Source organism: Triturus cristatus, chromosome 1_2 (assembly GCF_964204655.1).
Source record: "Triturus cristatus chromosome 1_2, aTriCri1.1, whole genome shotgun sequence".
Classification (NCBI taxonomy): domain Eukaryota; kingdom Metazoa; phylum Chordata; class Amphibia; order Caudata; family Salamandridae; genus Triturus; species Triturus cristatus.
The window spans coordinates 881,063,373-881,087,237 of NC_140580.1; the positions used below are offsets into that span (position 1 = coordinate 881,063,373).

The 23,865-nt window shown below is 45.2% G+C and overlaps 1 protein-coding gene across 2 annotated transcripts in view; it reads left to right on the forward strand.

Annotated features, from left to right (window-relative positions):
- The first annotated feature begins 11,870 nt into the window (after window positions 1–11,870).
- The window catches only part of CFAP74 (cilia and flagella associated protein 74), a 927,349-nt gene continuing 915,354 nt past the window's right edge, over window positions 11,871–23,865 (forward strand). For both annotated transcript variants that reach the window (XM_085609345.1, XM_085609347.1), the window contains exon 1: window positions 11,871–11,948. The gene's annotated coding sequence lies outside the window, so the exon portion shown is untranslated. The remainder of the gene's footprint in view (window positions 11,949–23,865) is intronic.

Consider the following 23,865-nt stretch of genomic DNA (forward strand, 5'->3'; position numbering starts at 1 on the left):
GTCAGCTTGTGAAGACTTCCTAAGAAGCTAATTCACAATGTAAGTCAGATGACTAAAGCAACAGAGCTCGTTCTAAGATACTCTTCCCAGATTAATCTTCTATCCCCTTTTCCTAACTCATCCTGTCTCCTTCTGCCTCTCTTCCCTCGGGGCACTTTCCCTAATACAAAACCCCAAAATGTAGAACACGCCCACAGATCACCTCATACTAATGGACACCTCTCCTAGGTAGTTTTCCACCTTCTTCTCCATGTGTATTCCATTGACCTTGGTTCCCAAGCCTCCTCAGCGAGAAAGAACACCGGCTCTCAATTATCGATCTTCTGTTTACAAAGTAACACTTCTCCTCCATGCCTAACTCCTAAAACAAAAGGCATTAGTTCTAACAAGGACAGCTTCTTTCACCTGCAACTGAAATGAGAGAACAGAACATTTCGGCGTGCACATGAAATTCGCTGACTACTTCTAAATGTGAGAGCTTACCAGGGAAATTACAATTCCAGGCCTACACATTTCGGCTAACATAAGAACAAAACGAATAGGCCTTTCATAGCACAACACGAACATTCATTTAGGCCTTTACACATCAGGGTTTACACGCATGTTAATAATGCTGCTTGCTGCAAACATCTACAATCATTACATGTTAAGCATATCTCATTATTTCTTCATGCAATCTCCATCTTGGTGCACGTTTAAATCAAAAATGCATTTCACTACACATAATTTTTTCGTTAGGCAACTGAAATATACCAGGAGTTACAAATTCAGTATATACAGCATTTAATTTCTCTTTGCGTAACACAAAATACTTTTCTATTACTTCATTTGCACATGTTGTTATTACAATGCGAGTCTACCAATCAAGATTAATACAACACAAGAATATATGCGGGTGCAGACTATCCGTGATTATGATGCTTCCCTACAATTTTAGAGCACCATCGCACTCCATCAGTTTCCCCCTTCTGATGACAAGTGTCATCACAACAAATCACACTCCCTGGAGAAAGAACCGACCTAAACAGAACTTGTAGCAATCCGTCCCTGTCGAAACTTCTCTAGGCTCTTAATATTTTCGTAGTGTCTGTCCTGCAGTCTTTCCATCCTTCGCTCTTGCTCTCTAAAGATCTTTAAACTCTATTCGCCCTATGCCACTTATAAATCCTCACTAATCCCCACATCAAAATTACACAAACAACCACTATAATGATAGGTTTCAAGATGTACCCAAGAATTCCCTTTCCTAGGGACGCAAACCAACTCCCTTCCTTACCAAATCCCTTTCCCACCTTGTCCCAAATTCCTATTGTGGCTAAATCATGCACTTCATGATGTATCTCAGTAATGTTGCTTATATACCTCTTCAGATCTTTACTGTTGTCAGGTATATAAGTGCAGCACTGTTGGACCTTCAGCATTTTACAGACTCCACCCTCTTTTGCCAGTAAGACATCCAAAGCAAGACAATTCTATATCACCATAGCCCTTATTGACACCATCTTTCCATCTACAAGCAACAATGACTGAGCTGTATTTGTTGACAACTTGTCTACAATGGTTGACAGCTTCTAACCTTGACATCGTTCAATGCCACTCCAAGACTTGGTATCAGTGCTCCAAAAACATCTCCTACAATTTTTCCTGCACTTACACCTCGCTTCCTTCTAGGATGTGATCCAATCTCCAAATGGTCCAAATCCTCCGCATGATAAATCTTGGGAAACACGACTGTCACATAACACGTACCATACCAATTCAATGGCAGTTGCACTTAGGCATTCTTCCCACATACAAAGTACACATTTGGCACCACTTGTATCGCATCTTGCAAATATTTCTTTGCTGAGGCCTCAATGGTGAAAGTATGATCACATACACTTTCTCCCACAAAGACCTTATCATAGTATGTTTGTACTTGTCTCACGCACAATTTCCCTCTTTGCTCAAAATCCAACGCATTTGGACCACTACTCCCTTTTGCCTTATGGGCTAACTCTTCCTTGGTCCACTCAACCTTACCTCCCTTGTTGTAACTGTTTCCTATTAGTTGTCTATGCCTATCTTCTACTTGATCTATAAACTTCTTTTCTACATCTGTTAGTGAACATGTTAAGTTGTGTCGATGTGCATAAGCTGTGTCTAGAGTTACAGCAGGTATGAAATACTTTCCTACTCTATCTTCCTGCTTATAATAATCATACTTATTCAAATGCTTATAAGCTGAAACCTCTGAAAGCACTACATAATAATTAGAAAATTAATATTCAAGGTGACCCTTGTCATAAATCATGCTAAGCAACAAACTACAAGTAATACCGTATGTCAAAGGGAGATGATGGTATTGGATACCATCCTCCACAGACGCAGGCAATTGCATACACACATATTAGTCTCTCACATCCATCGTGTTCACATACTCATACAACAGCTTCGCATAGGCATTAAGTGTATAATCACCTCTAGACAAATCTACATGCAACATACAACTAGTTTGATCTAGCATAGCTTTCTCAGCTCCTACGATAACCTCTTTTGTGTTAGAAGTGGTAGGTGTGGACGTCCCTTGTGCCCCCACTTCTCCAACTTTTGCATCGTGTGAAATGATTACTGAGACAACAACTACTATTATTGCTACTATCACTCCTACAATAAATGTACCTATCACACACTTAGACCTACGGTTCGAACTTCGAGACTCCATCTTTAACTTGTCGGTTCAGCTCACTAAGAGGATACCCAAACGTCTTATTTTCCTCTTCAGATTGCTGCTCAAACAGTTCAAACACAGCTCCTTAGAATCCTGGAAATTCTTTCCAAGTTCAGTTCCTCTGATTTTATTTACACAGTCCAAAGAGATTTCCCTAGCCCTCTTTCATCTTCTACAGGAAACCCTAAATGTATTCTTCTTCCGCTCTGACCTAGGTTATCTTCTTTGAGATATTTATTTACAATTCACAGTTCATTCACAGTCTCTCACAAGCTCAGAGCCAATTTCGATTAACACACGCTGCTATATTTCATGACGAACAGCCGCGATCTCTTGGGCTGGTGGCTGATATCCAAAAGTCAGAAAAGACAATTCCTGAAGGATCAGAATCCGCGCTTTGCTCAATACTGGAGGTCTCGGACGGTTATTGTCAGCACCCCCTCTATTTCCAATCCAGGAACCACATCGATTTTCAGTTCGGGCGTTCTGCTTATCACTTGTGAAGACCTCAGTCTCCCGGTCCCCACCACTCCTGGCATCTGTTACCTGATAAGTCCCCTTTGGGGCAGCGTATTTTTGACACAGCACTTTTACTCTCCTCGACCTCCTTGGACCCTCGTGAGCTTGCTCTACTTCACTCAGCTCGGATTCAGAGGTTTCTGACACAGGAGCAAGATTTCTATCAGGAGATAGTCTCAGATTTAGCGTTCTTTGTCTCCTAGGCCACGATTCCCCTGCAGTGTCAGCTTTTCTTCACTGCCCCTGACCACCTTGCACACCAGTTACTTCAGCTGAGTCTGACTCTATATCATTCGCAACGTTACCTTCTCCCTCAGAGTCAATACCTGGGTCTTGTGTAGCGTAACCCTCCTCAGCTTGCTCTGGTGGACCAGCTTCGTCAGTGACCCCCACAGCTTGGCTTGCCCTCTCAAGTGGCCTTGCTGCCACAGCTGGATTTTCTTCTACGAGAGGAGCTGTTTCTTCCAGGGGTTCTGAAACTCTGCGAGTATGGGAAGCATGTATCCAGCTCGGCAAGCCCCCTCACTTCACTGCCGTATTTGTCACCAGAATTACTTGGTAAGGACCTCCCCAATGGGCATCGAGACAACTTTCCCTCATGTGCTTACGAACTAGCACCCAATCACCCGGACACAGGTCATGGCAGAGATCCCTCGAGGTCGGGGCAGTTGCAGCTTCCACCTGGTGAGACACAGAACAAACCACATTAGCCAGTCCTTTGCAATAGTTAAGGATCAAATCATCTGTGATGTTTATCAAGGTGGTAGATGGCACTGCTGGTAACCGCAACGCCCTCCCCATCAGGATCTCGTGGGGTGAAAGACCAGTCCTTCTATCAGGGGTACTACGAACACTCATCAACACCAGTGGCAATGCATCAGGCCATTTCAAAGATGTAGAAGAGCAAACCTTAAGTTTGGGCTGATTTATAGGCATGGGAACGTTAATGGAGAAAGGCACGAGGAAACCGCAGGCGGTGGCGTTCACAAGAATACACTGATGAAGAGCCTTTAATGGCTCGAAATGCATTGGGAATACAGCGTGATTACTCCATACTTGATTTACCTAAAAAACGTGCTGTTGCACAAAGCCCGAACAGGCATGTAGTCGGTAATTGAAAAGTTTTTTAAAAATGCAGGTGTAATCACAAACAGAATGGACTTGAGTTGCATACTACAAATTGGAGTCGATCGTGAAAGGTTCCTATTCTCACAGGTATCGGCTCAGTTAATGGGTTGTTCATTCTCTTATTCACCACTCCTACGACTTGAATCGATTGTCCCGAGAGGGGTAGGTTGGGAACCACTGCAGATCTCACAGTAGAACGGGTAGCATCCTTATCAACCAAAAAGGTAGTTGGGTGACTGTCAACATCCGCCTCTTCATATGGTCCTCTCAGGTCTACCTCCAAGACTGCTCCAAGGGTACAGTCTTCCTCCCCCCTCAGACACTGTCGTTGCAATGGATCTGAATCAAGTTCATCAAAAGTCTCGATAAAGGGCATCTGTTGGTATGTTCGGTTTCCCTGGGGACTCTCGGTGGATGGGGAACTTGTACCTGCGGACCTATTGTCCCCCCTTGTACAGATCTGGTTCTCATCACAGTATTGACGACCTCAGGTGTCTGTACCACTTCCTCCTGCTGAATCTGATTAGCTGGATTCGATCTACACTTGCGCTTCCAATGCCCAATCTTGTGACAGTTATGTCATGCAGTGGTCTTCTTTAGGGTGGCAACATCTATTCCTGTCTAAGGATCTATGAGTTTCCCCTTTCCCTGACCTAGTGTATTCTGAGTCCCTCCCAGATTATTTCCCTGTCTTCTTCCTAACGTTCCTCCGTTTGACTGTGTCTGATCTTCCTTTTCTGCATTCTGCATTTGGACCAGCATCAGCTTATCCTTAAGCTTCTTATGCTTCGAGTCCACTTCATCACTACAGTACCTGGCATACCGTAGGATTTCATCCACGGATTTATTCTGCCAGCAAATCAGATCTTGCTGAATCATAAGGCTAACTTCTGGTCTCAATCCTAATACAAATTTGTAGATGAACTGTCCCATATCCTTTGGGTCAAGGGTATCCAACCCACTGTACTGCTTGAAAGCTTGCAAGAGCCTCTCATAATAGGCATGCACAGTCTCCTTTGGCTCCTGAACGGGTCTGTCTATCTTAACCCAGTCAATATCTTGTGGCAAAATCTTAGATTGCAACCATGTGAATACCTGCTCATACTTTTTCATAACCACAGGTGAAGGACCATGTGTACCAGAATCTCGCTCAGGATCCGAAGATGGCCAATCAACAGCAATTTTACAAGCTGACCACAAATCACTTGGTACCATAATATCAAACAAGGCATTCAGATTAACCCACAAAATATTTTAAATTTTGACAAACCAATCAACTTGTTTGTACCACTCAACAGGTTTTTCCCTCAGCCGAGGAAAATCATCGGTAAACGCTGCCAAATCACCTCTACTCCAAGGCACATGCCCATACCCTCCACTCGGTACCTCTCGCAACGGAAAAGCCCCTACTCTTACTGTTCCTCCTCCCGGAGGTGGTGTTTCTCCTATGCTCTTCTTAGCACTCTTCTTCTTTGACCACCTTTCCTCCCATTTGTCAAGCATGCTCCACGCACGTATCTCTACGACCAATTCTCGAATGTGCATTTTCAAACCTATAACTCTTTTCTCTTCTAGTTCCTGATCACTGTAGTTTAACCTGTGGTTTCCCTGTAACATTTTCATCTTGGACAAATCCACATCATACCACTGTGCCAACTCCGTCAATTTCTCATGTGCCCTCCTCGCCTTGCGAGTCACATCCTTCGCCACAAACAGAAACTCATCTGACTCATAAAGTTTGATCCTTTCCAAAGGCAAATTCCCTCTGATTATCTCCTCCACTTCTACCTTTAATCTCACCACATCCAACACCTTGGCCATCAGATCAGCTTTAATTGTCCCTCGACTCGACACACTACTCAACTTTCCACTCTCACTACTCTGGTCTTCCCGCTGATTCCCTTCCATTGAACTCCGTGGGACAGATTGACTCCCTGAAACTCTCTGACCATTTCCACCTCCCGCCATCCTTCCACTAGGGCCTCTCACTGGGGGTTCACACATCCTCAGGTCAGAACGCGAATCGGCCAAGGACCCTGTCCTCACTGCTCTCTGTTCCACCTGTCCCCATAGAGGAATCTGCTGTGGCTGGCAACAGCGTACTCGCTTCTATGGGCCTCGAAGGGTGACCATTTCCACTCGCTGTCCCATTCTCTCCAGAACCAGTAACCTCTCCCATTACTGACCGTACCAGGTTTCCGTTTCCTGCCTGATCTGGATCGTATACTGACACTATGGGACCAATGGTGACCGGCACTGTAAGAGCTTTCGGTAGCCTGGTAACTGTGTTTGCTTCATTTGCCTCCATTCCCTTCAGTGGTTGTGTCCTCATTCTCTCTGTTCTCGCTGAAATCCTTCCTCTTACTCCCACAGTAGAATTTGTCTGCGGCTCCCCGGTTTCCCCTGTAAGAGCTTTCATTCCTCCTTCTGAATCTGGGTTATATGGAGGTGGACGCTCTGCCTACAACCTCTCCAGAAGACTGTCATCTGTATCGCTATCATCCTCCTCTTCCCTTCTCTTTTGGCCATCTCCTACCTTTACTAACAAAGGAAATAATCTATCTCCCTCAATGGTGCCTACCCTCCATTTTTTCGTCAATGCATCCCACCGTGCATCCTGAAATGCCCTGATCGACTTCTTCACTCTTTCCTCACTCTGATCTCTTTTTCTTTCATGCGCTGCCCTTATCCATGCATCCAGCGCCTAAAACTGAGTTGATCTAGGCAGGGGTCGTAATGCAGCCATCACTGACTTCAAGTGATACAACACATCAAATCTAAATGAACCATAAAGTGGAAAGCCACATCTCCCTCCTTTTCAGTCATCTTTTGCCAATTCTGAAGCCAAAGTATAGTATGGAGCCCTACATTCGTAGCCATATAATGAGTTGAGGTATACTCAGGCGGTGCTTCTTCCCCCACTCAAGTTACCACTCCTCTATCTCCCCGACAAAGATCTTGCAATACCTTAAAACATTTTATGATGAAATCAACTCTTTTACCCACAGTGTTTTCGTTTACTTCCTCATGTCAATCCACCAATACCTGCGCGGCTTTACACTAACCGACCTATCACAGCGCGGCACAGTTCGACGTCACTCTTGCCCCTCTCTCAGCAGTTCCACTCCTAAACAATTTGTCTCGAACACTCTCGCACGTCTCACTCATACAGTAACTGTCTGTCTACCAAACGACCGGACAATCACTTGATGACTGTCTGTCCACCTTACGACCCGACAGTCACTCGTAATTGTCTACCTCAATCTGACAATTGTCTGTCTGCGAAACGCCTGGTCAACTGCCCTCAGCCATCTGCCCACAAATGGCCGGACGATCACATAAATAGTTGATAGGGTCCAATCACTTGATTTTACACACGCAGTAACCCACGACCTGCGTTGGTCACTCAGACACTCACTCTCTCGTTCCCTCGGGTGGGTTTGTCGATGATGTCTCACGACTCCCACAATCAATGGTCGACAATTACGGCTCTGGGTGTCTTCTACACCACAGTCTATCTATCCCGGGATCTTAGGCTACTCGCCGAGCCTGACATCAAGAAATCACATGGACCGCACACGCTCTCAGTCCGAAATCACAATCACTCAACTCTCATTCCAACTCCGCAAGACATCACACAATCAAATCATCACCGCAATCTAACAACATCCCTATTCATACTCACTCCTCCGCGAACTGCTGCTTCCGCCGCACCGTCACTCTCCATCGGTCTCCGCCAAACACCGTCGTTCTCCTCTCTCGATCTTCTGGGCCACCATCTCTTGGGCTCTTTTCCTAACCTTTCCCTAACTTCTCCCCTTACTGCAGAGGTAACCGTCCTCTCACTACCAACTGATAAGGCTGGGTTCCACTACAGAAATTTTAACAAGAAACCCAAGGTCGATGTCTCTTTTTACCTGCTGAAAGTGTAAAGGGGAGAAACAACGCATCACAACAATTAACTTTCCAGGATTCAAAGATCACAGACTCCAACTTCAGTTTAGGGGATTTATTACAAAGCCAAAAACAACTGAAAATAAAAGCCCCTCAAGACAAGGTTGTTAAAGTACATAGGAACTAATACAAGTCAAACCTACGGATGAGTCTGCTCTGATGGATCATGAAGAGAATAAACAACTCTAAAAATAAAAAACAAGCAAGGACTGCATGAAAATTTAAGTCAGACTTCATCTGTGGCTGAAAAGTGAAAAGCATTAAACTGTCCCTACACTATCTCTAAGGTGACATCCCTCCTTAGCATTTCTCTGACAAAATCAGTCAAAAGGTGTCAGCTTGTGAAGACTTCCTAAGAAGCACATTCACAATGTAAGTCAGATGACTAAAGCAACAGAGCTCGTTCTAAGATACTCTTCCCAGATCAATCTTCTAACCCCTTCTCCTAACTCATCCTGTCTCCTTCTGCCTGTCTTCCCTTGGGGAACTTTCCCTAATACAAAACACAAAAATGTAGAACACGCCCACAGATCACTACATACTAATGGACACCTCTCCTAGGTAGTTTTCCACCGTCTTCTCCATGTGTATTCCGTTGACCTTTGTTCCCAAGCCTCCTCAGCGAGAAAGAAAACCGGCTTCCAATTATTGATCTTCTGTTTACAGAGTAACACTTCTCTTCCATGCCTAACTCCTAAAACAAAAGGCGTTAGTTCTAACTAACAAGGACAGCTTCTTCCACCTGCAACTGAAACGTGAGAAAAGAACATTTCTGAATGCACATGAAATTCGCTGACTACTTCTAAATGTGAGTGCTTACCAGGGAAATTATGATTCCAGGCCTACACAATTCGGCTAACATAAGAACAAAACTAATAGGCCTTTCATAGCACAACATGACCATTCATTTAGGCCTCTACACATCAGGGTTCACACACATGTTAATAATGCTGCTTGCTGCAAACATCTACAATCATTACATGTTAAGCATATCTCATTATTTCTTTGTGCAATCTTCATCTTGGTGCACGTTCAAATCCAAAATGCATTTCACTGCACATAAGCTTTTCGTTAGGCAACTGCAATATACCAAGGGTTACAACTTTAATATAAACAGCATTTCATTTCTCTTTGCGTAACACAAAATACTTTTCTATTACTTCACTTGCACATTTTGTTATTACAATGCGAGTCTACCAATCAAGATAAATACAACACAAGAATATATGAGGGTGGGGACTATCCGTGATTATGATGCACCCCTACAATTTTAGAGCACCATCGCGCTCCATCAACATCAAGGAGCAAGAGTAACGACAGTGGATAGGAGGTTGATTTTGTCTCACTCTAGAGAATAAGGACAAATGCAAGACTAGTGAACAATCCACTTTGACAACATCATCATCTCCAACTACGGAGTCATTTCTGGCAATTCAATATCGGACTGAAAAAATCTGCCTCGAGACAGGAAGGGAATTTCGATAAATGTAACAAGTCACGACACTGAAGATCAAAATGGGACTACTGGCAGGCACTTTGGAGAGGGAGGTCAGACACAGACTCGATAGTCCTCCACATTTGGTAAGGTCGACAAGCGGACCAACGTACTAATGAAGGACAATAAATCTACCATTTTTAGGATAGAAGCCTTGGAAAATGCTGCCCTTCAAAACCAAGTAAAGGTTCTGCAACTCTCATAATTCATGGAGTGGGAAATTCCTGACTTCTTTATATTGCCAATGTGATAATGGCTGCTCTAAACTAGAAAGATATCTTATATTTCTTTTTTAACTTTATATTTAAATGTGGAAAATATCAGCCTTTTCTGATTTTTCCATTTTGAGGTCTCACCTACAGATGAAAAACGCCTTGTGGACCATATCAAAAACTTACAGTGGGCTTTGGGTCACTCCAATTGTTCCCATTGTTTGGCTTTCTTGTTACTCTCATTTGATTGCTTCTTATTTAACGTTTTTTCTTTCTTTTCTTGCATTTGTTCCTCGCCTAGACCATCCATTTGATTGGATTACTTGTATCCTGCCACTGTTTACATTCAGGGAACAGCTTTTTACATTAAATTTCAGTGTTTTCTTGCTCACTCCCTCATGAGCTGCTTCCGTCCTCAAATCCCAGTTCCCCCATGCTTTCCAGGGTGCTTCTGCCCGAGTAACTCATACTATGCTTCTCACATTCTTCCCACTTCTATTTTTATTTTTTAAAACCCCCTCAGCCTATTCATTGCTCACCACTCCCGGTGCTCCATTTACGACTGCACCTCTCTTTCCCGTACCCTCCACCCCCACAGCTACTGCCACTCAGCAGCAAAAAATGTTTTATCCATGCCCTGCCACTCCACCATTGCTTACATACACCTCCCTCGCCCGTTTGGATCACTTTTTTTTCTTTTTTTCTCCATGTTAGGAGGTCCTGGCTGCCAAAAACTGCTTTACTATTCCAATATTGGTGTCGCAATCATGGGACTGTAAATTAAAAAAATGACAGCCTTGTCTAGGTTTGTCACCTAGCTGTATTTTTTGTTGTTATCGACATGACAAGTATTTTAATGTCCTGGCCGGTACCAACATTGGGAAAATTCAATTAGAGCAGATATATTTTTCCCGTACCAATACATACTTTAAGCAGTAAATGTAAGAAGAAAGCATTTTAATATATATTCCACAGTTGTCTTACCAATCCCTGACAAGTAAAGTAAACAAAGACAGGAAGGTCATGTTAAAATTAATTCAGACAATTTTATACAAAGTTGAAAGTATCATTTTTGCACATTGCAGATTCCTAAAACGTAAACAAGTGACTGGTGTTTCTCTGGAAGCCATGGCATGCATATACATACCACTGTGCAATCTGGGGGCAACTACTGCACAGCATCTGCAAAGAGCATTTTTTTTCTCTTTTTGACTATGTTAAACAGCATTGGCAAAAGCCATAAAGCATTCCGTATTAGCAGCCAAAAACGTGAGGTCTGTTGGCTTTGTCAGAGCAAGTTTAAACTAATGTTGGAAAACTACTGGCCATGTGGCAAGACTAAAACCTAGACCACTTTAGGAATCTCTAGGTGCCCCATATCAGTTATGAATAGTTTATCCAGCTATTTATTAATTACAGTCGTCAGTGTGAGCCATGACAATTTAATAGTGTCATTATAAACATTATAAACACAAATATACATGTGCCACAATGCAAACAAAAAAAATAGTTGAGATAGCAGCATTGTGCACAGTACTGATTGGACTACTAAAACATTGACAACCGCGCGTGGATTCAGTCACTTTCATTCCAAGATGGCGTTTCTATACTCTCAAGTTTGCTGTTTAGGGCTAGGACATAGGATCGCATCATTCAGTTTCAGAAAGGGAGAAAACGCCCGAAATACAATGTAATGGGCAAACCGAAAAACTGTTGAAGTATTTTACTTTTAATAACGTGTTTTTGTCTTTATAATGACGTTTCTGTATTTTGGCAGCGCGGTTCGTTCAAGCGTGCAAAGGGCTCTCCCTCCTCTATTTACGTCAGGTGGTAGACGCCGTTGTCGAGGAAACGGCTGTCAATGCTGGGTTGTCCACTGAGGCTGTTCGCCGGGGGAGTTGCGAATCGGTTACTGTACATGTTAACAGAGGTAGGGAAGTTCTTATTAGCGTTATAAGCCTCATTGGGACGAAGGGTTGTTGGTTTACCTGTCTTATTTCAATTACCGAGCAGCAAGTAACTGCACAGCAGTTGCAACTGGTTCAATATTGGCTCTGCGAAGTGGCGGGTGATTTTCGGAAACCGCACCAACCAATAGTTAACCCAACATGTCTTGTTTTGTCTTCAAAAAAGCGTCCATGGGGACCTAGGACTGTTATGTTGCTCCTCACCAGACGTGCGGGCTGGATGTTGCGAGTCTGGATTTTATTCTTTCCATTCTCTTGTATGAATTTTTAGATTATTGCAAGCGTAAAAACAACACGTTCTAGGTCTAAAAGGGATACTCACACCTGGGCTTGAGCAACTTGAGCTTTCTCTTTTGCGATAACGAAATAGCATTTTATGTGTTAGAGGTGGGCGAGCCAACAAATTAACAGGGAGAGCCGAGCCAAGGGACTGGCTCGCCTCTAAGAGCCCTTTCACGAGCCGAACCCTGTGAATGTTTGCCATGTAAATAATGCAACACGTAAAACTATGCAACGTATCTTCAAAATAAAAAAAGTAAGTGCATTTCTTTAACATTCGGCTACTTTGACAATAATAATAAGTCACATTATAGGTTCATTGAGAAGTGCTGAAGAAAAAGGGGCAGGTGAAACAAAATATTTGCATAAGATCACACAGTTTGGTTAAGCAAGGAAGCCGGGGTTATTTTCTGGGTTTCTGGTTTCTCGCTGTACAGATCAATTACTAAATGGGTATTTGTATTTTGTAAAGTCGTCTGAATGAACACTCGAGACACGTGTGATCTTTCCGCTATATTTATTTGCATGCGAATGAGCAGTTACTCCGAGGAGCGCCGGCCAACACTCTCTGTCCCTCGCTGCGGCGCGCTCTCTCTCACCTCGCTCCGCGCTCGCTCTGCGCGCGCATCCGGCGCCAACGTGCCTGCCCGCGTCACGTCAGCGTGACGCGGTAACAACTAGACCGCTACATATCTCCCCCTTTTTCCAACCCAAAGATCAGTCACTTACAGTTCGCAGTCCAGTTCAAAGTCTTGGAACCTGGAAGGCCTTACAACTTGTCTTCCGCTCCTGGTCACCTTACCACTGCACCCTCGCGCCACTTGGCTCTGTGTTTCCTCACGTTCTGTTCCTTCAGTCATCGCTCCTCCACTGTTCATATTACCTCTGGGCCTGTCCATCTCTGCCACTGGGGTCTCACCCCCTTGCTCTCCTACTTGCTCCTCTCCTACATCTGCTTCTTCCCTTTCTTCACTTCCGCTCACCTTATTCCCTTCATCCACGTCTTCCGTGCCTTCACCTTCCGGTTCCCACTGTTCCCATCTCAATATCTTGTTGCACCGGGCCATGCGGTCCTGCGACCACACATTCCCATCGCTGAGCAGGGCCGCTCTATCATACACTTCCTTGACCTGCATGGGCTTGCTGTACTTGCTGTCTCCTTTCCTTTGTAGGGTAGCCAACTTTACTCTCACCCATTCTCCCCTCACTAACCGAGTGTCCTTCACACTCCTCCTCTTATTGTAGTTATTGGTGTAGATGGTTTGTGCCCTCTCCAGATTTGCTCTTACGACCGCCGGAGACCATTCGCTGGTCACTACCTTCTCCTTCCAGATTCTGTTGTCGTGCGTGAAGGGTTCACGTCCTCTCAATATTTGAAACGGGCTGTACCCCGTGCTTGTGGGTGTTATTCTGTAGGCCCATACCATATTCTCCACCGCTTTCTTCCAGTCTTTGTTACAGGTGATGGCCGCTTGTATGGCCCCCATCACCACCCTGTTAAATCGTTCCACTAGACCGTTACCTGCCGGATGATATATGGCCGTGTGCTTTACCGAGATGCCGTTTCTCCCCATGAACTGTTTCCATTTTTCTGATGTGAACTGGGGCCCATTGTCGCTTAAGATGGACTTGGGAATCCCCTCCCGGGTGAATGTCTCCGATAGGAACTCCAGGATGTTCTCCGTGTCCATGGATTCGCTCACTTTTATCTCTGGCCATTTGGAATAACGGTCGATGAGGACACACACATACTTCTGTACGCTCTGGTCATCCAGCACCGGTCCTAAAATGTCTATCGACAACTCTTCCCATGGGTTTGAGGGAGTGTCGAATTTTCCCAGTGCCGGGCGTAATGGCCTCAACGTTTTGTCGGCCCCTTGGCATTGGGGACACTCCCTGACGTGTCTCTCTGCTCTCATGTCCATGCCTGGCCACCAGTAGTTCTGTTTCGATCTGGCCTTGAGTTTCCCAATGCCAAGGTGGCCTTCATGTAATAAGTCCAGCAATTTGTTGATGAGGTTCGTGGGGGGGATTACTCTGTCTCCCCGGTAGATGAATATGCCCTCGTCTCCCACTGTCAGTTCTTCTCTCACTTCATAAAAAGGTTTGAGGTTGGTTTTCACCTTTTTCTTATCAGGCCACCCTTGGGTGATGTGCACTTTTACCTCCATCAGGTCAGCATCTTCTTCATAAGCTTCAGTCCACTCTTGTATGCTGATGATCTTCTCTTGGTCCTCGATGAGAGCCACCATCTCTCCTCTGTCCGCTGGGTCTTCCTCCCCCGGCTCCATGGCCGCCGCTCGACTCAGGTAGTCCGCCACTCGGTTCTTGTTTCCAGGGATGTACTCCACGTCATATCTGAATTCCAACAATTTTAGGGACATCTTCGATATCCTGGGTGTGGCGCTGGCGTGTCCGCACGATGTTAAAACCTTCACTAACGGCTTGTGGTCCGTTTTGAGCAGGAATCGGGTACCCCATAGGAACTGCCGGAACCTCGTCATGGCCCACACTACCGCCAACATCTCCTTCTCAATGACGCTGTACTTGCCTTCTGTCTCCGTCAGTGCTCTGGAGGCGAAGCTTATTGTCTCCATGTCCCCACTTCCTCGGTCTTGCATGAGTACAGCGCCTAACCCCTTGTCGCTGGCGTCCGTGATGAGTATGGTGGCGCCTTGTGGGTCGTACCCCTTGAGTGGTATTGCTTCTAGGATCCCCTTTTTGATGACTTCAAATTCCGCTTGGGCTTCCGGTGTCCATTGGAACACCGTACTTTCTCTGGTCAGCCTCCTCAAGTTGTAGGTCTTGGATGCGAATTGTACCACGAACTTGCTGTAGTACTCCGCCATCCCCAGGAATGATCTGACCTCCTCCTTGTTCTTGGGGGACGGTGCTTCAACGATGGCTTTCACGTTCTCCATCTTGGGTGTGATCCCCTGTTGCCCTATTTCGTGGCCTAAATAGGTCACCGATTGCAGTCCCAACCGGCATTTCGACCATTCCGCCGTGAGACCTTTGGCCTCCAGTGTCCGTAATACCTTTTCTAGTGTCCGGTCATGGTCCTTCCTATCTCTGCCCATCACTAGTATATCGTCCTGGAAGTACTGTACGTCCTTGCAGTCTCTGAACAGTTGGTGCATCATCTTCTGGAAGACGGCCGCCGCCGAGGCTAGCCCGAACGGCATGCGACAAAATCTGTAGCACCCAAACGGGGTAATGAACGATGTGAGACTTTTGCTGTCCGGGTGTAGAGCTACCTGGTGGTAAGCTGATGTAAGGTCGATGGTGGAGTACCACTGGACTCCTCTGGTTCTCGCCAGCATCTCCTCTATCTTGGGAAGGGGAAATTTCTCCACCACTATGTTCTTATTGAGTTCTCTCAAGTCCACACAGAGCCTGACCTTCCCGTTGGGTTTCATCACGACCACCAAAGGCGCCAGCCATTCGGCACAGGTTATGGGTTCTATGATGCCCTTCTTCTCCAGATCTTGGAGTTCTGTCTGGACAGCTTCCCTTACTGCAATGGGCACATTCCTCACTTTATGTGCTACTGGTGTGGCTCCTTCCTTAAGTACTATTTTGTGTTGAAATTTCTCCATTTTTCCTACTGTGCCCCCAAACACCTTTGGGTAGTTCTTCTTCCATCTATCCATGTCCGGCCATTCCTCCTGGTCTGTGAGCAGGATCTGTTCCTTTCCCCCTGGGTCGAGTTTTATGCCCAGGTCGCCCTGGTCCAACCATCCCAGGACGGAGGGTCCTTTCTCGGCCACACACAGTTTGCAGCACGCTGATCGGCCTCTGAACTCGAACAGTAGACGTCGGAAGCCTAGCATGGGAATGCGATCACCATTATATGTTACCGGTCGTATGTCTAGTTTCTCCAGCCCAGGGCCCAACTTGGTTTGGAATTGTTCTACCCACACCGCTCTCTGTATGATGGTAAATGGGGATCCGGTGTCTGCCACGACTGAAATGGTTATGCCGCCCATGGACATCTCTAGGACCGGTTTGGTTGATCTCTTGGCATCCACGCTCAATACCTGATCGTATATACACAAGACAGTGACCACCTCTTCCTCCGTGGCTTCCTCCTGGTCTTCTGTGCTTTGGTCCATATATTTCACCACTCCTTTCTGCTGTTTCTTCCGACACACCTTCTCGTAGTGACCCATGATACCGCAGTGCATGCATTTGGCTCTGAAGGCCGGGCAACGTCTGTCGTGGGCTTCGTGGGACCAACTTCCACACCTGTAGCACGTTTTCTTGTTCTCGCTGTCCGCTTGTTTCCCTTGCCATCTGCTGGTCCCTTTGGCTATGGGTGGTTTGGTTTTCTGGTCCCTGCGGTGATCTCCCTCCTGTATCCTGTTCACCATGGTTGGGGTGACCGTCTCTTTCCTGGTAGCATCGGCGCACCTCTTTGAGAGTTCTGCCCTCTTCACTATGACCATTACTTCTTTGAGTGTGGTGTCCCCACTCGCCCACAGCTTGTCTTGCACGTTTGCACTGGTGGTGTGCATGATCACCTGGTCTTTTATAAATTCGTCTTCCCACAGTGCGTACCTGCACGGGGCTGCTAGCTTCCTCAGTGCTGCTACATACTCTTCGATGGATTCCCCCACCTTTTGTTTCCTTTGCTGGAAGTTATATCTATCTACCGAAACACAGACGGTGGGGCGGTATCGCTCATCTAGGTCCTCCACCGCGTGCGCATACACATCATCGTCTGTGTCTTCTCTCTTCGTGGGTACTAAACTCTTGTATATTCTCAGTCCTTCTGGCCCTAGATTTAGTAGCAGGATGCGTTTTTTTCTCTGAGGAGTGAATTTTTCTTCGTTCTCGTCCTCCAAGACCCCTATGAAATTGTCTATGTATTCCTTCCAGTCCTCCCATTTCATCATTGGTTCACCAGGTTTCGTTAGGAATTGCACCGGTGCAATCGCATACCCTGCCGGGGTACTCATCTTTACTCCCTTGGTGCTTGTTTCGTCGGTGGCTTTGCTCGTGGGGCTGCCTGGGGTGTTGTCGTTGTTTCTTGTGTGCTTGATCCTCTGGGGGCTCTTGTCGCTGGACCCCACTTCCTCCTCTTTGGTAGCCAGTGCAGCGCTCTCTGTGCTTGATTACGTGCGAAGGCGGCTCGTGTGCTTTTGGCGGTTGTGGACGGCGTCGTCCCTGTGGCCTGTATGTGGTTCGGTTACTGTACCGTGGCACTGCCACGCTCCTCGGTTGCTCTGTGCCTTAGATCGACCTACGCGGTTGGCGAGGGCGTATCCCGTGACTCCCCCCACTCCAGGCGGCCTGTGCTGTGTTCTGTTTGGGGCCCGATGGCCTGGTAGCGTGTCTTACTTCAACTCGTGGGGCCACGTGGAGTGTTGCCCTCTACTGTGCTTCCCCGTCGGTCTGGTTTCTATCCCGACCTCGTCGCCACTGTAAAGTCGTCTGAATGAACACTCGAGACACGTGTGATCTTTCCGCTATATTTATTTGCATGCGAATGAGCAGTTACTCCGAGGAGCGCCGGCCAACACTCTCTGTCCCTCGCTGCGGCGCGCTCTCTCTCACCTCGCTCCGCGCTCGCTCTGCGCGCGCATCCGGCGCCAACGTGCCTGCCCGCGTCACGTCAGCGTGACGCGGTAACAACTAGACCGCTACATATTTGTGTCTCCTTTTTACCTCAAACCTTAACGCTTTGTTTTTCACTTTGTGGCAGGCACAGCTAGGGTGGCAGGCTGAAGCCACATAAAGCTCATCTCGGTTTGGGCTCGAGGTTCCAAAAGGACATTTAGCTGAGCCAGAGCCAGGCCTCAGCCTCGAGTTTTAAGTGTCTCGTCTACCTTTAAAATATATATGTATGTGTGGGAACCCCAAAATATTATCAATTTTAATCCCCTAAACAAATACAGGATAGCCGTATACGATCTCAGAGTGGCAACATAAAATATGATAATTTGGTCAAAAGATCTTCTCGACTATAACTGTAAAATATAGTTCGGCTCTATAATATTATTATATGAAATTAAGCTATTCACTCATATATTTATTTATTTATTTACAGTTTTGTATAGCGCAAATAAGACCAAACAGGTACATCATACAGCAGCTGTTTTAGCAGAGCAGTGGAGGCAAAACAAAATAGTTACAATGGTGAAACCCTACAAGGAGAAGAAAAAGGCCAAACATTGTCATATAATGTACATAGGAGGAGAACATATATAATCATACATGCATGGAAAAAGTATTTACAAAACTGCTGATCACCATATCTACAAGTATAAACCATTTAAGTAAGTGATGTTGAAACATAAGGTTCTTAATCAATAGAGAGGGGACCCATTCCCATCACTTCCGTTCTCTACCACTAGTAAGCAAGGGCAACCCTAAGTGTATTTATAGGATTCTCACCCACTAGTTATTAGTGCCATTCTTCGTCATAGAGTCCTTGCCAATATACCTACTGTATCTGGATAGGCTCGACCTTAAAAGTCAAGGGAGCTCTTTGATTATCTTTTTTAGGGGGGGATCCAGGAATAAAATTGTTCATGCTACCATAATATATTTTCATATGTGTCCCAAAATACTCTTCTTAGCCAAACATATTGCCTGAGACCCTACAATATTCCCTGACACTTGACTCTAATATATTAAGTGTGATCATAAAATATATCCCAGAAGTGACAGCACTGCATCCTCCGGGACCCTTAACTGCCAGTGATCCCTTAAATATCACCTATTGTGACCAGAAAATATCCCTTGAGTGACCCCATCAAAGCACTGTCCGACACTAGAGTGCCTCCATGAGTGACATTGACAGATGATTCGTCTTGATTATAAAATATTCCTGGGACCATAAATATTTCCCTATCTATATCTAAAATATCTTATGCAACCCCAAAATAATCCAGAATATGATTCCTAGTGCCCTTCCTTGATATTGCACTCAGGCCTTCAGTATACCCAAAATGAGTTCCCCAACATACGGCATAAAAATAGCTTGCAGCATAACCCTCTAAGATCACCCTGTGCGACCATATTCCATAAAACATTTACACCTGTGTGTTTGCGTAACACATTCATCAACCAGTGCAACTCTAAATGATTCCCTTATGACCCCCAGGAATCTCACTCTGCTCTCAAAAGTTCAGCCACTCTAAAAAAAATGCTATCTCCCTGGAATCAAGACCCAAACGTCTTCTGCAGTCTAATTGTATATACTTGCTGGGGTCTAATATTCTAACGTTCCTCTACATACGCGGTTTTGCTTCAATATGTTGAAAGAGGATATACAATAAAATTCTACAGATTAAGTTTGGGTCTCAGTACCAGAGACATTGTACCCTGTTTCCTTTCTTATGGCCGGGTTTTAGTACGTCTCGTAGTATAATACAAATGATCATGTCTTGACAAATGACGCAACCCAGCTGGTTAACACAGTGCAGAAAGTAATCGACTATATTTCAACTATTGAGGTAGCCCCACCGATAAAGTGTGAATGATGAGTTCAATCTCATGTTTTTATTCATGTCATTACAGACAAGCTAATAAACTTTGGTTGTCCTTCAGTGTATGACATTTTTCACTTGTTTTCTGTTTTTGCAGGCCAATATATGATAAAAGGCCAACCGAGACAGGGGACCCCCAGACTGGAACAGTAACACTACAGCGTTTGGCCAACACCACTTAATGTCGCCAAAATGTTAATAGGAGTTAGATAAAATTACTGACAGTGTCAAGCAGTTATAATTTCAAGAATTATCTGAGGAGATATGCTTCTTGGCTAACTAGTCCCCATGATAAGATGTGTGGGCAAAATCACAACAACGCATACAAGGAGATTTGAGGGAGTCATTATTATTTTTATAGGAAATATGCTCTAGAGATTCACTCACCCTCTCAAACAGGGTTGTGTCTAGTTGGTTTTGGATTAAGGACTGCCTGAATGTTATCATTGAAACTAAGACTGGTGAACATAACACTATTTTGGTTACAGATCCATTATTTTTGTATCAGTATACTAGGGATGTAACTGAGTGATACTTAGGGGATCATTACGATAGCGGTGAATCTGCCACTGGCAGCCTGCTGGTGGCGGATTCACCGCCATCGTGCAGCCATTCTCTGCCCGCTAGATAAGGATTGCGGGCGGATTGCATGACACAGGCAATCGTTACGATTGACTTTCGGACCCACCCGGCATCCACAAAATGGTGTGGGTGCCTAGCAGGCACTGTCCGCCAGATTAGGATGCTGCATACCCGCCAGCCTGTGTATGGCGGTTCAAGTGCTATTCACAGGCCGGCGGGGATGTACTTTGGGGGCCTGTAGCAGATCCCCCATAAGCAGGGGCACTCCATCTTTCGCTTGGGGGGCTCCGTAACATTTCCCTGCACCATATGGCAGGCACCACGTGGTGCCTACCACGTAGTGCAGGAAAATGCAAAACTTGCATTTTTACCATTGCGGCGGGTGCTGCAGCTAGCAGATAGCAGCACCCGCTGCAATGGTAAACCTGCACAATACGACCGCCACAGTGGCGGTCGCCTTATAATTGCACTTGTGGGGCTGCACCATATAGGCAGCCGGTCCCAATCTCCGTGACGATGGCGATGGCCTTAAGTCCATCCGCCTTCGTAATGACCCCCTTAGTCCTTTGTACTAGTGCTGGAGACATGACTATCATACGTGCTGAATAAAAATAAGGACACTGCCGTAGGAAAACAAAAAGACACAGAGGTGGTGTGCTAATAATTTGTCATATCCATGCACGCCATATCTGTGGACTTTGCCAATACTTGTTCCTCGACGCAACACTAGTTCTCAGATACAAGGTGATGTGTGTCTTCCAGTGGGCTGGAGCCATATAGCAATACTAAGACATTCAGAGCTAGCACAATGAAAATGAATGGAGCAGGATTCTGCACAAAGTATATACATATGTGTGTCAACCCTGGTTAGCACAGCCATAAGTATGCACTCGGTTTAACTAGCATATAACTTCCTTTGTAACTAAATTTACAATTATTCAGTATGCATCCGTGTTTCCTCTTTTTGCCTTCCTATTTTACTCATGCATATTTTCCAAGGTAGGCCTCGTCTGCAGATCAAAACACAATGCAGCATTTTGACCAAATATAGTTAGTGTACGATACTAGCCTATAGCTAAGGAGTGCTAAATTGATGTAAATATTGTATATAGAATTCCCTCAGGGATGAATATCAATACATTTACACCCATACCTGAGAAATAAGACTTCCTCTGCGTGTAAATTCAGATAAATAATTTGAAGTGTCACACCTTTATAGCATCTGTACAAGGACAAGATAGTCCATGTACCATCTAAGGACAATGAAATGTAGAAATATTATGTTTTGTCAATGTTTGGTTTGTTAATATGTCTGATGAAATTATAATAAATCGCTTTGATAATACATCCACATGTTTTGTGGTCAGAATTCTGGTAAAGGGAAAAATGGCTGATACAACGAATTCTAAAATAATGTTATGGTACCTAGAATGATAAAAGCAATTTTTCTTGTGAAAATGTATAGATATTCATCCAGAGGGAACTCTATTTACATTTGTTAAGGGATGCCCCAGTTCTACATGGTATTTGGGCACTCCCAATGATTCATAATTTTTTTTTTTTTTACAGTGTTTTATTAAGAGCAAATTTGACCTGAAGGTATCGGGTATCAGAGCGCTTTACACAAGCACCAGTTGCGTTACATGAGGACACATTCCTTTTTGTTAGGCACAGGGATATTAAGTGATTTGCCCAGAATCACAGGATGTTGCGCGTCCCTGCCGAGACTTAAACCTGTTTCCCTATCTCCGAGGTCAACCGCCCTAGCCGTTAGGCCAACTCCTCTCCCCTATAATGGGTGTAATAAGCTTGAAATAACGCATCAGCACTGGCTGCACCAACAAGGGTGAAAAACTAAAGCCTGACACCGAAGAAAGTGTTATCATGCACTGTATTTATTATTATGCATCGGGGCAAACTGAGTGCTGGAGTGTGAGGCAGTGTGCGCCCATCCCCCTCCTATTTTTTTTTATTCTGTTCAGAGTTTTCTATATGAAAATAAACCATGGCCTTTATAAAGTTAGAAAATAATCAATTCAGTTTGGAGTTTAGAAATATCTTAAACTACGTGTTTACTTTTCCTCCAGTATTCTGAAATGTGTGTTCATTTTTTTTGTTTAAAGCAATGCTTTGCAAACAAGCACTGGCAAAGTCACTAACTTGCCACGCACATTATAAGGGCGCAACCTACTAGCTTTATTATTATTTAACATGTAGAGCACCCGAATCACCCCCAGAGGGGTATCTCCGCGCTACGGAGGTGCTGCAGTAAGGTGAAGAAAAGGAATTCAAAAGAGCACAGTTTTAAGGAGCTTACGGAATAATAAATAGCCTGGGCATTTCCAGAGGTGGCTGGTGAGTTGGTTCCAGTAGGAGGGGCTAAATAATGGAATGCTTTGCCACCTATGCGGTATTTCTTAACACGAGGCACGAGTACCAGCGACTTAGATGGCTGATAATGGGTGAGCCTATCAGCTAAATAGCTAGGGCCGTTACCGTTTAGTGCCTTGTTTAAATCTACTATTCTGTTTCGAATTGCACTGAACAAATGTAATTCCTTTTAGTAAATAAATATATTTTGCATGTATATTACTATTTTATAGCCTGTGCACATAATGAGGTAAGCATTGGCAACTGTTTGATAACCGGACTCAATGGTGCCTGTTTTATCAACCTTGGAAATAAAAACAACTGGCTCAAATATGCAGCAAAAAAACATGAAACGTACTCGCCTATAACGCTATCTCACAAATTACTTCAAAGTGCACACCTTTAAAGTAATGAGAACGAAAACGCATTTCGCGCAATAAACAGACCACGCTGATGCCTTTAAGTGTAAAAGTCCATTTATTAGGACCAGGCTGCATAACAGTAAACAATACCCAAACAACATTACATCAAAAACAAATCCCACATCACTCTTCATCCCTTCACTCCTTTCACCCACTCCAAACTCACATTTCCTACCACTCCATGCCCCTTCCGTTCCTCATCCATTTCCACAACTCTCCTAGCATCCTCCCCGATATCATCTGCCATTCCACTCATGCCTCCATTTCCCCCACCTCGTTCACTCACCCCCCTCCCCCCCAGGGATGGGTGCGCCCTCTAATGACTCCCCCACCACTCCAAAGTACCGCCAACCCCGCAGCCTGACCTAAACTGGCACGTTTTGCCAACCCCCTCCTCACCTTAAACTGCAGGGTGGGTGGGTGGCCTTCATAAAAATCCCCTCCCAATGGTGCCGAGCGCAGGAAGAGGAAGTCTCCTTCCTCCCCTGCGCTCTTATACCCAGCCCCTAACCCCACCCCTTGACCCTGCCTGGTCCTACCCCTGCGCGAAAGACCCCGGGGGAAAACTCTGCCGACATCCGCCGACTTGGATCCCCCCCTACCCCTCAGGTCCCTCCAACCTGAGTGGGCCCTGGCACCATCAGGCCTCAAAGCCGTCCCGGCTGTCCCTACATGCGCCTGCTGCCCTCTGTGTCTTTCCTCCCTCCCTTTTCTACCCCTTCCCGCCCTGA